The sequence below is a fragment of the Myxine glutinosa genome, chromosome 8, assembly GCF_964187855.1.
Source record: "Myxine glutinosa chromosome 8, kmMyxGlut1.1, whole genome shotgun sequence".
NCBI lineage: Eukaryota > Metazoa > Chordata > Myxini > Myxiniformes > Myxinidae > Myxine > Myxine glutinosa.
Window position 1 is genome coordinate 75,766,615 of NC_136268.1, and position 18,105 is coordinate 75,784,719.

Sequence of the window (18,105 nt, forward strand, 5' to 3'; positions counted from 1 at the left end):
ATGGCCGCCGTGTCCGCACAAGTTACCCGATTATACTCGAACGTTGGCCGAGTCGCGCTACGCTAAATCAATTGAGGAAAAGGACACAACGGCTGGGATTAAAATGACACGACACCAGGGATACGGTTCTCAAGACCTCCGGAGGAGGTTATAATATGGCGGAAGGTTAGATTACAGGAATGAGAGGGACAGCATAGTAAGGTAGGCACTTAATTACGGTCTTATATAGTAGCCCCGACAGACGACAGATAAACAGGACAAAACTGACTCACACGGGGATTGATGGCAAGGAAAGCGGGTAGTCGATGGCTCAAGGGATTCCCAAATTTCTTGTCTAACTCCTCAAAATTATTGTCTAACTTCCCAAATTTCTTGTCTAACCCCTCACCAGTACCCCTCGCTTCGTCCCTCATGTCCCTCAATTTGCCTTCCAATCGCTCACCCCGAGCATCGCTCACCCCGAGCTCTTGGCTCAGGGACAGAATCGACCCGGTCCGGTCCAAAGATGCGGGGAGGTCGCTCAGCGCTCGGAGGTCGCGACTTGTCTTTCCAAGCTGGGGGCGCATCTGACGTCACGTCCGGTCAGTGGCTGCGTATATCCGGCGGGGAGTGACACGCCCTCGGCTCGTTAGCTCCGCCCCAGATGGAATCGGCTCGTTGCTTCTCATTGGGTGCGGGGGTTACCGGCTCCGCCCTTGACGAGGGGCCGACAGGCAGCCCCTTCGTGGTAACCCCGTCGGCGCACATGGGTAATGGCGGCTAACCGAGCCGGAGTGAGGACGCACACTCCCCGCGCCGCGCCGCGCCGCCCCCCTCTGTTGTTGTAGTTGTTGTTGTAGTTGTTGTAGTTGTTGTTGTTGTTGTTGTTGTTTCATGGGGAAGATGGGAGGAGGTATGGGAAGGTCCTAAACTCACTACTGGTGCCATACAATCACATTCTGGTGCAACGAAGAGTCAGAATTAATGGAAACGAGTCCTTAACTGACATAGACTAAGAATAACTAGCAAGATGTCCGAAAGTTGTCTACGTGAGATGCGGTGGACCTGGGCACGACATTTAATGGGGGGAAGAAGGGGAAGGTCGGTTCTACAGAGTGTTGTTTACAGACAATGGGACTAGGGAATGGGGGATTGGGGATAGTTGGGGAGTATTGGGGAAATAGGGGAATATTTACAAGCGGATATGGAGGCCAAATCCCATATCCGCAACAATATATATAGATACAGACTTTTTTTTTTTTTTTTTTTTTTTTTTTTTTTTTTTTTTTTTTTTTTTTTTTTTTTTTTTTTTTTTTTTTTTTTTTTTTTTTTTTTTTTTTTTTTTTTTTTTTGTATACAATATCGAGGCTCGTGAAAGAGCGAACATTAATCACATGAACACACAGAAAGACAAACCGACACATAAAACATATAACATAGGGAGCGGTAGACAAGATGGGGAGAGAGGGGGAGAGAGGGGGAAGGACACAAACACAACATTTGAGAGCAGGGACCGAGAGACATGGAGACATCGAGAGATCTGAGAGAGGGCGAGGGCTTTGGGGGGGGGGCGTGGGAAGGGGGCAGTGGGAGAGGTATAAAACATATGGACACTGCCAGGACTTCCAGGAAAGAAGTTGGAATTTCAAACAAGGTGGATCTGGGGTGAATCAGCGGGGGCAGAAAAGATCAAGGTTTTGGATGGGGGAAGATAAGAGATGGTGGTGAACAGCTGTTTTAAAGACCTGGAGGGAGGAGTGGGATTGAGGGGAGTGAGGGAGTTTGTTCCAGAGGCGGGAGAAAAGAGGAATGAAAGAGTGAAGGTGAGCGGAGAGCCGAGATTTCGGCAGTTTAACCATCAGAGGGTTGCTGGCAGATCTTGTGCGACCTGTAGGAATATTTGGGGGACAGAGCACAGAGAGAGCTGGGGGTGCAAGGCCGGAGAGGAGTCGGTAGAAGACAGAAAGACCACCTACCTGCCTGCGGTGAGTGAGTGAAAGGCCCTCAGAGATAGCTTCATCGCGGGAGATTCCAATAATTCTGAAAGCTTTGGTTTCAACAGCGTGAAGCCGAGCTAGGTGTGAGGCAGGAGCACCGGCCCATAGGGGAGAACAGTATTCCATTGAGCTGCGGATGAAAGCCTTGTATGTGGTGAGGAGCTCAGGTGTGCCGAGGAAGGACTTCGCACGACGGAGGATGCCCAGTCGGCGACTGGCTTTGGAGGCCAGCTTGGAAATGTGGTTTTCCCAAGAAAGATCATGGCAGATAGTGAGACCCAAAATCTTGAGCGACAGAACTTCTTGGAGAGGATTGTTGAGAAAGTAGATGGGAGGGTTGTCCAGTCGATCTTTTCGGAGAGACATAGTAAGAGTGTGAGATTTGTCAGGATTGAAAGACATGTTCCACTTGTTTGACCAGTCTGTGATTTTGTCCAGGTCTTCAGAGAGTGAGGAGGCAGCAGACTGTCGATCTGAGGGAAGAGGAATGGAGCGGCAGAGAGTGGAGTCATCAGCAAAGAGATAGAGAGGATTTTCGAGAGAGTCAGAGAGATCATTGATGAAGACCAGAAAAAGCACGGGGCCCAGAACACTGCCTTGGGGAACTCCAGCCTGAACAGGAAGAGGAGATGAGAGAAACCCATTCAGGGCCACACGTTGACGACGACTAGAGAGGAAGTCCGCCAGCCATGCGTGGAGATTTCCATGGATACCAAAGGAGGAGAGTTTGGTGAGCAGAGCGGGGTGCCAGACCGTGTCGAAGGCACGTGATATGTCGAGGGAGACAGCTCTAATTTCCTGTTTGGCATTGAGGACCTCCATCCATTGTTGAGACAGCAGAAGCAGCATGTCCAGAGTAGAGTGACCTGGTCTGAAACCAAATTGATGATCAGAGATCAAGCCATTGGAGAAGAGGAAAGATTTCATATCAGAAGCAATGATGGATTCCATGACTTTGCTGATAATTGGGAGAAGGCTGATTGGTCTGTAGTTGCTAGGATCTGTTTTTGCACCTTTTTTGTGCAAAGCGGTGATGTTGGCTGATTTCCAAGCAGATGGCAGTTGACCTTGAGCAAAAGAGAGGGTGAAGAGAACAGAGAGAGGGTGAGATAGAGCAGCAGAGCAGGATTTTAGGACCCGTGGGCTGATGCCGTCGGGTCCAGTTGCAGAATCAGAGTCGAGGGTTGACAGAAACTTTTCCACCTTGTCAGGAGGAAAGGACACGGAGTCCAGGAGCAGCAGGGTACGACTGGGTATGGTGGGTACAGAGAGGGATGGGTTTGGGACACAAGATTTAGAGGCAAACACAGAGTTGAGGCATTCAGCTTTTTCACGTGCGGAGTCAGCTGTGTAGCCGTTTGAGGTAAGGGAGGGGATGGAGGGGGAACAAACACCAGAAACGGATTTGACCAGACGCCACCAGGATTTGGAAGAGGGAGACAGATAAGAGAGTCCGGTCTTGAGAACGGAGAGATATTGTTTCCTGGCTCTCCTGAGGGTGGACACACACTTGTTTCGGGCTTTGTGAAAGGAAATGAGATTTCCTTCCGTTGGATTTGCTTTCCAGGAGACGAAGGCAAGTTGTTTCTGGGCAACAGCCTCACCACAAGATTCCGTGTACCATGGACGGGAGGAAGGGTATGACAACTGAAGACGAGATGGGATAAATCTGTGCATGAGAGAGAGCAATTTACTTTGGAAGAATTCCCAGGATGAGTTGATGTCAGAGGTGGTAGAGATGGGAGACCAGTCCAGATGATTGATGGCTGCTTGAAGACCGTGCCAGTTGGCCTGAGTGAAATGCCAGACTCGTCGACGCTGAGCAGGCTCCCTGAGGATGGTCAGAGAGATGTCCACTTTAACAAGGACATGATCAGATGATCCGATCGGAGCAGAAGAAGAGCAGCAGACATTTTCAGGGAAGTTAGTCATAACCAAGTCCAGAAGAGAAGATGTTCCGTTGACTGAGATCCGAGTCGGGAAATTGACAGATTGTGTCAGTCCCAGTGAGTCGCAGAAGTCCTTTGCTGAGGAGCCATGGCTGGTGAGAGAGGTACCCACACCCAGCCAACTGGCATGATGACAGTTGAAATCACCACATATGAGGAAGAGAGAGTTGGGATGAGTAGATAGAAGTTGGTCCATATCATCAGACAGCGAGATGTAGATGGAGTCATCACTGTTTGGTGGACGGTACAACACACATATGAACAAGAGGTGGGAGCGAAGGGGAAGCCGGAGCCAGAGGTATTCCTGGGGGTGAGGAGGAGAGAGTGCAGTGCAGGGCGAGTGAGGAAGAGAGTTTTTGATAAAGATAGCAACCCCGCCTCCAGGACGAGGCTCAGGTCTATCATACCGGAGGAGGGAGTAGCCCGGGAGAGATACTATGGAATCAGAGACATCATAAAGGAGGAAAGTTTCTGTTAAGCAGATTACGTCTGGTTTGACAGAAGCAACCTGTATGGAGAGATCAGTTAAGTTTGAACGAAGGCCCCGGATGTTTGAGGTCCATACCGTTAATGAAGAGGAAGGGGGAGCATCAGATACAGAACAGGGGGGAGGAGGGGTAGGGTAAGATGTGGAAGAGGTGGAAGAGGTAGGGAGAGCTGTTGAAGGTGTGTCAGAGATTTCAGAATAGCTCGGAGAAAGGGAAGGATGGGGCGGACAAAAGGTTTGATGGTGATTGGGTGAGCCACAATGAGGTGTTATTTGAGGAGGGGGAAGAGCGAGGCAGAAGGTTGGGGGAGATGGAGGTGAGAGTTTGAAGGGGGAAGAAGCGGGGAGGACGCTTTGAGGAGGGGGAGTCAGCGGGGGGAAATTGAGAAGCAATGAGGGTGGGGAGATTTGAAGGGGAGGGGTGAGGGGGGAGTTTGGGAGGGAAGGGACAAGGGGAGGGATTTGAAAGGCATGGGATATGGGGGAGATTTGGAGGGGAGGGGTGAGGCAGGAGTCTAGGAGGGGAGGGGCGAGGGGGCGTCTTGGCGGGGAGGGGTGAGGGAGTAGTTTAGGAGGGAGGGGGCAAGGGGGGAGATTTGAAAGGGATGGGTGATGGGGAAGATTTGGAGGGGAGGGGTGATGGGGAAGATTTGGAGGGGAGGGGTTATGGGGAAGATTTGGAGGGGAGGGGTGAGATTGGATTTTTGAAAGTGTACGATTTATGGGAAACGAACATTTATTGCAAAATGAGTTTCTTGTGACCTTCGAGTTAAAAATACGTTTAAGGACGCTGGATGGAGGATGGAGTGCAGGAGAGTTTAGGGAATGTAGAACAAAGGCACTATAGGAGATGGATATTTTTTTGGGGATGAATTGATTTGGTGAGCAAGTCGAAAGCAGCCTTTTAAAGAAGAAGAAGAAAAAGGTGTTATAAAATATGACGGAATACATAACTTGAGGGGAAAGTGTAAACATTGAAGGTTAATGAGTGAAAAACTATCTGGGGAAATGGGGGAGAAACACGTGGTCGAAGAACGAACGAACGAATAAGAATGAATAAACGAATGAGAACAGAGAAGGAAATTTTTTTTTTTTTTTTTTGAGTTGAGATTTACACAAGGAAGTAGGCTATGGGTGAAAAGACTGGGAATACAGAGAACGAAAGTTATTGGATCACAAACGACGGACCACTGAGAGAAAAACAAAGCCTCAAGGTTGTACAGTGCACACTGTACAAGGCCTTGCTCGCGACACGGCAAACAGACGATCAATTTATGAAAGATAAACACCGAGAAACAACCAAAGTTGCACACAATAACTTCACACACCGAAAGATAAATACAGTTTCGACAAAATACAATTGTGAACAGACTTAACTTCGAAAAACGTGGAGACCGTGTGGAGCTTCGAAAATCCCTGCCGCCGTCTCCAAGATCTCGCGAGATCTCCTTGGCATTTAATATGGAATCGAGACTTGGCATTTAATATGGAATATTTTTTTTGTGGGGGTGAACTTACTTTTCAAGATGTCTTAGAACCAAAAGTTCATTGTAATTATGTTGAAATTATTCTAGATTTTGTTAATGTGACCTTTAAAAGAAACAAAAACCACATTTGACATTTAGAAACAAATAAATTGATCCTTGAAAGTGATGTAAACTGATATCGAACTCAATTCATGGACAGTACTGCGTTAAACTTCTGTACGTTTTCCAGAAGTATCTCTTTATTTTGCACATTAGCCAAATTTTTTTTTAACAAAAACAAAAGTTAAATAAATTATGACTGGGATTACGGACAGTAAAATTACAGTTCAGTACTTCGTGTAACCCCCACGAGCATTCAGGAGAGCACGTACACGTTGAGGCATGCTGTTCACGAGATTTGCCAAGGTTTGGACAGGAATCGCTTGCCATGCAGTGACAATAGCCTGCTGCAATTCACGCACAGAGGTCGGCTGCTGTTCCAAGTGGTCGATTTGACACATTAATTCTGCCCACAAGTTCTCTATCGGATTCATATCCGGGGACATGGCAGGCCACTCCATATGCTCTACACCATGGTCAGCAAGAAAGTGTTGGATCATGCGAGCATGATGAGGCCGTGCATTGTCATCTTGGAAGACAAAGTTTCCTCGAAAGGCTGCACGAGCAAATGGAAGCAATCTTTCTTTCAGAATGGCCCTGTACTTGAACTGGTTCAGGTTTCCATTCAGAACAACCAGGTCAGTTTTGCCCCCTGCATGAAAAGCAGCCCAAACAGTCACCCCACCACCTCCAGCTTGCACTCTTGGCACTATACAATCTTTGTTGTCGGCTTCATGCACTTGTCTGCACACTCGGACACAGCCATCTTGACGATAGACCATAAATCTAGACACGTCACTGAAGATCACGTGATTCCAGTGTCCTGGCTGCCATTGACGGTGCTCTCTGGCCCACTGCAATCGGCGCTGGTGGTGTTGTCTGGTCAGGCGTGGCTTTCTCAGGGGACGCCTGGCACGATAGCCTGCTTGAACCAGTCGTTGGTTGACTAGCCTTCTGGATACAGGCACATTTGTCAGTTGCTGCCACTCAGCCCTAAGCTGATTAGCTGACTTGGTATGGCCATTGCGGACTAACCGGTGCAGCTGGCGATCATCCCTCCTTGTGGTTCTGCGGGGACGTCCTGGCCTCGGTATTGATTGGAGTAGGGACACCCCTCTGAGCATTTCGTTTCAGGATCTTTGACACCTGACCTTGAGTGATGCCATACTGCCGAGCAATAGTACGCTGTTTCATGCCGTAATTTCGTAAAGCCACCACTCCATGACAAACAGCATTGTCGAGTTGACGGACCATCTCCAGAGTAAGCAGCAATAACTTTTGGAGACGGGCAGCAGTTGTTTTCCACTAATACAGAATGCAACAACCCTTGTATACCCGACTGTGAAGCCAATCATCAAATGCACCTGTCCGTACATTTTGCCATGCCACCTGTGATATAATCCTGTTGTTGACTTCTTGCTGCGACAGACAATCAGTGACATGGTTCTTTTAACAAATAAATCACCAAAGTGTAAAAGAAACTCACTAGATTGATATACTGAGTTAAGAAAGTAAACCCAAGTTAATTAAAAAAAAAAATTCCATATTAAATGCCAAGTCTGTATATATATATATATATATATATATATATATATATATATATATATATATATATATATATATATATATATATATATATATACATATATATATATATATATATATATATATGAAAGATGTGTTTGTGTGTGTTCTTTCCAAATCATGTCCAATTAATTGAATTGGCCACAGGTAGACTCGATTGTCGAGACATCTCAAGGCTGATCAAAGGAAATTGGATGCACCTGAGTTCAATTTGGAGTGTCATAACAAAGCCGTTGAATACCCATTGATTCAAGATTTTTCAGCCTTTCATTTTTAATTATTTTGTAAAAAAGAAAAAACAAAATTTCACTTTGACATGATAGGGTATTTAATGTCGATCAGTGACAAAAAAAAATCTCAATTTAATCCATTTTTAATTCAGGCTGGAGCATAACAAAATGTGAAAAAGTCAAGGGCTGTGAATACTTTCTGAAGGCACTATAGCGGGGGAGGAACATGTCATAAAACACAAGAATCGTGCACTTTGTGACACCTTTTTGAAATTTGGCATGATGATAGGGCAGGTCATGAAATTTTCAAAAACCACTGGCTACAAGTTGGCACACCCCTCTGATGGCCGGTAGCTGCAAAATTCAAAATGGTCGCCAATAGGTACGAAACGGACAATATCTCAGCTTCTACTGATCATATATCTAAGTGTAATACCACTTTTTCCATGTTTTCGAGTACAGATAATCCATTTTTAAAGATTATTTTAGGATTTGAGATCAATTTAAAGGTTACAGAGGAAATATCAATAATAATCTGAACTGCCTCTCACCTCCAGGAGGGGGTGTGCCAACTTGAAGCCAGTGGTTTTTGAAAATCTCATGACCTGCCCTATCATGCTCATGATCGCCTGAAAGGTCTTATCAAGGAGTTCCATCAACTGGGTCTTGCAGTTTCCTATAACCGCATTATGGATGTTAGGAGAAGATTTGCACAGGCAGTGTCAAAGAGGTTCAAAGATGAGGGTGTTGTTGTACCTACAAACTGCAAACGTGACATTTTCTCAACAGCGACTATCGACAATATTGATGTCTCTGGAAGGACTGATATGCATGGTACATCCATCACACAGATTTTTTGCAGCTACCGGCCACCGGCCACCAGATGGGTGCGCCAACTTGTAGCCAGTGGTTTTTGAAAATCCCGTGCCCGGCCCAAACATCGTACCAAATTTCAAAAAGGTGTCACAAAGTGCACGATTCCGACATGTTCCTCCCCCGCTAACTACAGACTTGGCATTTAATATGGAATATTTTTTTTGTGGGGGTGAACTTACTTTTCAAGATGTCTTAGAACCAAAAGTTCATTGGAATTCTGTTGAAATTATTCTAGATTTTGTTAATGTGACCTTTAAAAGAAACAAAAACCACATTTGACATTTCAAAACAAATAAATTGATCCTTGAAAGTGATGTAAACTGATATTGAACTCAATTCATGGACAGTACTGTGTTAAACTTCTGTACGTTTTCCAGAAGTATCTCTTTATTTTGCACATTAGCCAAAAAATTTTTTAACAAAAACAAAAGTTCAATTACGACTGGGATTACGGACAGTAAAATTACAGTTCAGTACTTCGTGTGACCCCCACGAGCATTCAGGAGAGCACGTACACGTTGAGGCATGCTGTTCACGAGATTTGCCAAGGTTTGGACAGGAATCGCTTGCCATGCAGTGACAATAGCCTGCTGCAATTCACGCACAGAGGTCGGCTGCTGGTCCAAGTGGTCGATTTGATGCGTTAATTCTGCCCACAAGTTCTCTATCGGATTCATATCCGGGGACATGGTAGGCCACTCCATATGCTTTGCACCACGGTCAGCAAGAAAGTGTTGGATCATGCGAGCACGATGAGGCCGTGCATTGTCATCTTGGAAGACAAAGTTTCCTCGAAAGGATGCACGAGCAAATGGAAGCAATGTTTCTTCCAGAATGGCCCTGTACTTGAACTGGTTCAGGTTTCCAATCAGAACAACCAGGTCAGTTTTGCCCCCTGCATGAAAAGCAGCCCAAACGGTCACCCCACCACCTCCAGCTTGGACTCTTGGCACTATACAATCTTTGTTGTAGGCTTCATGCACTTGTCTGCGCACTCGGACGTGGCCATCTTGACGATAGACCAGAAATATAGACTCGTCACTGAAGATCACGTGATTCCAGTGTCCTGGCTGCCATTGACGGTGCTCTCTGGCCCACTGCAATCGGTGCTGGCGGTGTTGTCTGGTCAGGCGTGGCTTTCTCAGAGGACGCCTGGCGCGATAGCCTGCTTGAACCAGTCGTTGGTTGACTAGCCTTCTGGATAAAGGCACATTTGTCAGTTGCTGCCACTCAGCCCTAAGCCGATTAGCTGACTTGGTACGGCCATTGCGGACTAACCGGTACTTGGCGATCATCCCTCCTTGTGGTTCTGCGGGGACGTCCTGGCCTCGGTATTGGAGTAGGGACACCCCTCTGAGCATTTCGTTTCAGGATCTTTGACACCTGACCTTGAGTGATGCCATACTGCCGAGCAATAGCATGCTGTTTCATGCCGTAATTTCGTAAAGCCACCGCTCCATGACAAACAGCATTGTCGAGTTGACGGACCATCTCCAGAGGAAGCGGCAATAACTTTTGGAGACGTGCAGCAGTTGTTTTCCACTAATACAGAACGCAACAACCCTTGTATACCCGACTGTGAAGCCAATCATCAAATGCACCTGTCCGTACATTTTGCCACGCCACCTGTGATATAATCCTGTTGTTGACTTCTTGCTGCGACAGACAATCAGTGACATGGTTCTTTTAACAAATAAATCACCAAAGTGTAAAATAAACTCACCAGATTGATATACTGAGTTAAGAAAGTAAACCCAAGTCAAGAAAAAAAAAATATTCCATATTAAATGCCAAGTCTGTGTATATATATATACACAAAGAATTAAGTTAAGCACCCCCCCCGTTTTTTTACAACCTCGCACATTACAAGTTTGTTGTCGTCAAAACAGTGTAATATACCCATGATATTGCTATATTTTCTGGAGAAGTGATATTATGGTCACATAAAAACATAACAATCATGCCGTTTTCAATATTTTATTCTGAATAATTTAAGGTGAAATTTTTTGGGAATTTTAGGCATATTTTCACCTCAATTTAAGTATGGAGCTATAGGTCCATCACGGACAGTGTGGATGACGTTTATGTTTTCTAACGTACAGTCATTGTTCTGAGAAGACCTCTAGCGATCTTTGCGTCAATAACGTGTGTAGGACCCACGTGATCGGATCACTGACTCAACCCTACGTCTCATAGACCCTGTAAGCCGTCGTATGCGTTGCTGTGGCAGGTTGTTCCATTCCCGATGTAATGCACGTTCCAATTCATCCAGATTGGCTATTGGAGGGACCATCTTCGCAATTTGTCGTCCCAACATGTCCCAAACGTGCTCGAGGGGGTTCAACCTGCCACAGCAACGCATACGACGGCTTACAGGGTCTATGAGACGTAGGGTTGAGTCAGTGATCCGATCACGTGGGTCCTACACACGTTATTGACGCAAAGATCGCTAGAGGTCTTCTCAGAACAATGACTGTACGTTAGAAAACATAAACGTCATCCACACTGTCCGTGATGGACCTATAGCTCCATACTTAAATTGAGGTGAAAATATGCCTAAAATTCCCAAAAAATTTCACCTTAAATTATTCAGAATAAAATATTGAAAACGGCATGATTGTTATGTTTTTATGTGACCATAATATCACTTCTCCAGAAAATATAGCAATATCATGGGTATATTACACTGTTTTGACGACAACAAACTTGTAATGTGCGAGGTTGTAAAAAAACGGGGGGGGGGTGCTTAACTTAATTCTTTGTGTATATATAGGTGACAATGGAAAAACCAATAGTATGTGGGATTTTAAATTGAAATTCCAGAATCAACAAAAATGTGCTCATATAATGAGTGACTGACAGGATAATTTTGAGTTATGGGCAATTGCTTTTGAGAGGTCTCGCCTGAGTTTGAATCTCAACACAGTTACAGATTTCTGCCCAAATGTGTAAGGGGCTCTGTATCAGCCACACAACCCCACCTTAGTAATGATGCAAGTGCAACCAGCAGGCTGAGTTGCTCTCAACAACAGGAATAACATATGGGAAATCCTTTTGCCTTTCTCGCTGATACCATTTATGATTTGAAAGTTATTTTTGAAGTATTATCATTGATTTACTGGGCCTTTTTTTATTTAAATTTGGTTTAAATTCTCGTTTTTTATTTTTTATTTAGTGACTTATTTCGCTGATTTTTTTTTTTTTTTAATGATCACACCTCTCATTTGGTTTACATCCTCATTGACACTCGCATATAGACATTAAATATGTTTATGAAGTACAACATGCTGTCTTTTGATTAAACCTCTCAGCGAAGCAAGGGCTAGTTAACTTCAAAAGGAAAAATGAAAAGTTGCTTTCTATCCACTGACAAACCCACAGTGAATGAATGCGCAAATGGGAATAAGTAAAGATCTTGCTTTCACAATCTTCACCTCGATCTGCCTTTAATGTCCCTCGTTTGTTATTGCGTTTGGCTGACGCTTGATTCCAAGGAGATTTAAAGCTGTGACTTTGGCGTGTGCTCAGCATATAGTCTGCTCAGCATATTGTCAACTTGCATTAGCAATGGAACAAAGAACAAAAAATTGAACAAAGATAGCAATGGAACGTATGACGAAAGAATCGAACAGCACAGGCTGGAACGTGGCCTCTAGTGTCACAAGCTCTCTGGTGGATACATGAAACTTCCTTTGACAAAACAATATTACTTTCTTACTGCATCTTAATATATGGACCTGCTAACCACGAGTCATTTTCTAAACTCTTCAAGGGAAACCTTGAGTAATTGCAAAGGGCAGATGAAGAGTCTGCATCTATTCTGTTACAGAAATCTGTGCAGAAATGCGTTTTGAAAATATATGTTTTCTAAGAACACATTACTCTGCTACTTTTTCTGGGATAAAGAACAATAGTCATTCATCTTAAACCCTCAGCATGTAACTTTTGTAAGGTTTTTGGTGTGACTCGACTGGAGTTCTAACCACCAACCTCCCAGAACCAGAGCAGATGCTCTCAACATTACACAACTGAGCCTGCTAATTTTTTTTGTTTTTTAAGAAAGGGTTCATTAGAGGTAACAGTTTATCTTGCAATTACTGGAGAGGATTAGGGAAAAAATGTCCTCAGACGCAGGCTTGAAAATGTCATCCTCTATGGATGTATTGTGTAGTTTAAATGTCTCAGGAAAGAAGACATGTATAAACTGAAAAGGATAATTAACCAAGCAGGCAAAATACTGGGAGAGAAAATTGATTAACAGATAAATATACTAGTTTTGCTGTAGCTAAAGTCAATAACATAATACAGGCCATGGACCATCCACTGAACAATCACTGGTCAGGGAAAAGATTGAGAAGCCTCCGATGTAGAATAACTCATTATTTTAATTATTTTGTTCCACATTATTTTGTTTTGTCCGGGTTTTTAATGAATCATGATAATCAATGGTTTTGCATGGCTTGTGCTTGTGGCTGGCTGATATTATGTGGTAGAGGTTTTTGTTTTTCTATGTTTGGTTTTATTAAGTTCCCTTTTAGTGTTTATTGTTTCGTGCGCAGTATCCACCCTTTTATTGTTGTTTTTATATAGAGCCCATGTTTGTGCACTTGTATTCCACACACACACACACATATATATATATATATATATATATATATATATATATATATATATATATATATATATATACATACAGTATATATATATATATATATATATATATATATATATATATATATATATATATATATATGTATATATATATATATATATATGTATATATATATATATATGTATATATATATATATATATATATATATATATATATATATATATATATATATAATATAAATATATATATATATATATATATATATATATAATTATATATATATATATATATATATATATATATCTATATTATAATAGCCGTAGATGATTCTGTCTGTCTGTCTGTCTATCTGTTGGGTGTCTGTCCGGGGTGTGGCTTACTCGGTTTGCAGAGTAGCTCCACCCATAGCTCCACCCATTCTGGGAGTGGCTATAAACAAATATCCACCATTTTATTAACTCGCATAGCTTTGAGTCCTGTTTTGTAGGCCCGTGGTGTCTTGCTCTCCCCCAGTTTTATTTCAAATCAAATTCGATAAATCATTTCATTTTTCACAGTCGCTAACATAGTTTTAGACTCGGTTGAAAAAAAACGGGAAGAAAATCCGATGAAAGTTGCCGTTTATAGAACGAAATGAATTCTCAAAGGCCTGTAACTTCAAGGCCATTGAGTCTCTCTCACGCCTTTATCTCCAATCTAACTCACCATATGATTTCATTTTTATCGATGGTTTTACTTTTAGACTCGGTGTCAGCAATAATTGAGAACAATCCACACACGCGGGAAAATGCAGAGATATATTTTTTAAAATCGCGTCATGGTGTATCATACACCGCCCAACATGACACCGCCGGCAATGTGTCGATATATATTAAAAATTCGCTTTTGCTTTTCCGTTATGATATATTACTATTTCGTTTGATGATAGTCGTCACAAAAACGTCAACAATGATGCCGACATATATTTCTTCGTTTTTATTTCATTCAACATATTAGCCGGAAGTAAAATATGTTTCAGGAAATTACCGAGAGATATTTCTTCGTTTTTTTTATTAGTTATGTGCGCATACACTTTAAATAGGTTTATTTGAAATCTTTAATTTTCCACAAACATTCCACACACGCGGGAAAATGCAGAGATATATTTTTTAAAATCGCGTCATGGTGTATCATACACCGCCCAACATGACACCGACGGCAATGTGTCGATATCTATTTTAAATTCGATATATCATTTCATTTTTCACAGTCGCTAACATAGTTTTAGACTCGGTTGACAAAAAACGAGAAGAAAATCCGATGAAAGTTGCCGTTTATAGAACGAAATGAATTCTCAAATGCCTGTAACTTCAAGGCCATTGAGTCTCTCTCACGCCTTTATCTCCAATCTAACTCACCATATGATTTCATTTTTATCGATGGTTTTAGAGTCGGTGTCAGCAATAATTGAGAACATTCCACACACGCGGGAAAATGCAGATACTGTATATTTTTTAAAATCGCGTCATGGTGTATCATACACCGCCTAACATGACACCGACGGCAACGTGTCGATACATATTAAAAATTCGATATATCATTTCATTTTTCACAGTCGCTAACATAGTTTTCGACTCGGTTGAAAAAAAACGGGAAGGAAATCCAATGAAAGTTGCCGTTTATAGAACGAAATGAATTCTCAAACGCCTGTAACTTCAACTTCAAGGCCATTGAGTCTCTCTCACGCCTTTATCTCCAATCTAACTCACCATATGATTTCATTTTTATCGATGGTTTTGGACTCGGTGTCAGCAATAATTGAGAACATTCCACACACGCGGGAAAATGCAGAGATATTTTAAAAATCGCGTCATGGTGTATCATACACCGCCCAACATGACACCGACGGCAACGTGTCGATATATATTAAAAATTCGCTTTTGCTTTTCCGTTAAGATATATTACTTTTTCGTTTGATGACAGTCGTCACAAAAACGTCAACAATGATGCCGACATATATTTCTTCGTTTTTATTTAATTCAACATTATTAGCCGGAAGTAAAATATGTTTCAGGAAATTACCGAGAGATATTTCTTCGTTTTTTAAAATTAGTTATGTGCGAATACACTTGAAATAGGTTTATTTGAAATCTTTAATTTTCCACAATATAATTTACTTGCCATTTATCATTTGATGATTACGAGACAAATTCCTCTTGAGGATCGTGACAATTCATGCGCTGCGTGGAAACTTCTATTTCCAAAATGAATGAGACGATCGATGAAGAACGCAGACTTGAACAGGATGCAGCAAGAAAACGAATGAGACGGGCGAACGAGTCCATCGACGAACGTCAATGCAAACTTGCGGGGTCACCCGTGGGAATCCCACGGGCATGGATGTGTGTGACATTTCGACATATTGAGTTAGATGCTGCACATTCATTTTTACAAAATGGTTACTGGCAAGTCATCAGATCCAGAAATGGTGTAAAAACCACCGTTTAGAGGCCCATTTTTCCCCGCAAAGCGGGGGTTGGCCTTTTCGGGGACCGTGGTAGTTGTTGTTTTTTTGTCCCCTTTTTGAAGCAATGTTTTACGGCCGGATGCCCTTCCTGACGCCAACCCTTTTTGCCGCCTTCAACGACAAACAGGGAATTACCAGTGAACTGGTACTCAATTAGCCGACCTCGGAAGGATGACAGGCTGAGTCAACCCCCCTGGCATTAATTCGGCGATCGACCGAGATTCGAACCCAGGATCCTAAGCCGGCACCCTAGCCGCTAGCCCAACACCAGAAATGGTGTCATGAACACAATTTATTTACGCACAAGCACAAAAGCAAGACAGGCCGATTTCCGATTCCGACGGGCCGACGGGCGAGACGGGCCGATTTCCGATTCCGACGGGCCGATTTGGAGCAAGAAAAAGAACGAGACGGGAGAAAAAGGAGAGAAACGAGACGGGGAAAGCCGATTGGAGAGGCGAGTGAGGCGCGATTGGAGAGGAGTGTGAGGCGCGATTGGAGAGGAGTGTGAGGCACGATTGGAGAGGAGTGTGAGGCGTGATTGGAGAGGAGTGTGAGGCACGATTGGAGAGGAGTGATTGGAGGGGAGTGTGAGGCACGATTGGAGAGGAGTGTGAGGCACGATTGGAGAGGAGTGTGAGGCGCGATTGGAGAGGAGTGTGAGGCGCGATTGGAGAGGAGTGTGAGGCGCGATTGGAGAGGCATGTGAAGGATTGCAGAGGAGAGGAGTGTGAGGGATTGGAGAGGTGAGGGATTGGAAAGGAGAGGGATGTGAGGGTTTGGAGAGGAGAGGAGTGCTAGGTGGAGAGAGGAGAGTGTCAGGTGGAGACAGGAGAGTGTCAGGTGGAGACAGGAGAGTGTCAGGTGGAGAGGAGTGAGGGGTCACATATTATGTGAAATAACTAAATTCACACCATTTCTGGATCTGATGACTTGCCAGTAACCATTTTGTAAAAATGAATGTGCAGCATATAACTCAATATGTCGAAATGTCACACACATCCATGCCCGTGGGATTCCCACGGGTGACCCCGCTAGATCGATCGCTAGATCGAGACGATCGATGAAGAACGCAGACTTGAACAGGATGCAGCAAGAAAACGAATGAGACGGGCGAACGAGTCCATCGACGAACGTCAATGCAAACTTGCGGGGTCACCCGTGGGAATCCCACGGGCATGGATGTGTGTGACATTTCGACATATTGAGTTAGATGCTGCACATTCATTTTTACAAAATGGTTACTGGCAAGTCATCAGATCCAGAAATGGTGTAAAAACCACCGTTTAGAGGCCATTTTTCCCCGCAAAGCGGGGGTTGGCCTTTTCGGGGACCGTGGTAGTTGTTGTTTTTTTGTCCCCTTTTTGAAGCAATGTTTTACGGCCGGATGCCCTTCCTGACGCCAACCCTTTTTGCCGCCTTCAACGACAAACAGGGAATTACCAGTGAACTGGTACTCAATTAGCCGACCTCGGAAGGATGACAGGCTGAGTCAACCCCCCTGGCATTAATTCGGCGATCGACCGAGATTCGAACCCAGGATCCTAAGCCGGCACCCTAGCCGCTAGCCCAACACCAGAAATGGTGTCATGAACACAATTTATTTACGCACAAGCACAAAAGCAAGACGGGCCGATTTCCGATTCCGACGGGCCGACGGGCGAGACGGGCCGATTTCCGATTCCGACGGGCCGATTTGGAGCAAGAAAAAGAACGAGACGGGAGAAAAAGGAGAGAAACGAGACGGGGAAAGCCGATTGGAGAGGCGAGTGAGGCGCGATTGGAGAGGAGTGTGAGGCGCGATTGGAGAGGAGTGTGAGGCACGATTGGAGAGGAGTGTGAGGCGTGATTGGAGAGGAGTGTGAGGCACGATTGGAGAGGAGTGATTGGAGGGGAGTGTGAGGCACGATTGGAGAGGAGTGTGAGGCACGATTGGAGAGGAGTGTGAGGCGCGATTGGAGAGGAGTGTGAGGCGCGATTGGAGAGGAGTGTGAGGCGCGATTGGAGAGGCGTGTGAAGGATTGGAGAGGAGAGGAGTGTGAGGGATTGGAGAGGTGAGGGATTGGAAAGGAGAGGGATGTGAGGGTTTGGAGAGGAGAGGAGTGCTAGGTGGAGAGAGGAGAGTGTCAGGTGGAGACAGGAGAGTGTCAGGTGGAGACAGGAGAGTGTCAGGTGGAGAGGAGTGAGGGGTCACATATTATGTGAAATAACTAAATTCACACCATTTCTGGATCTGATGACTTGCCAGTAACCATTTTGTAAAAATGAATGTGCAGCATATAACTCAATATGTCGAAA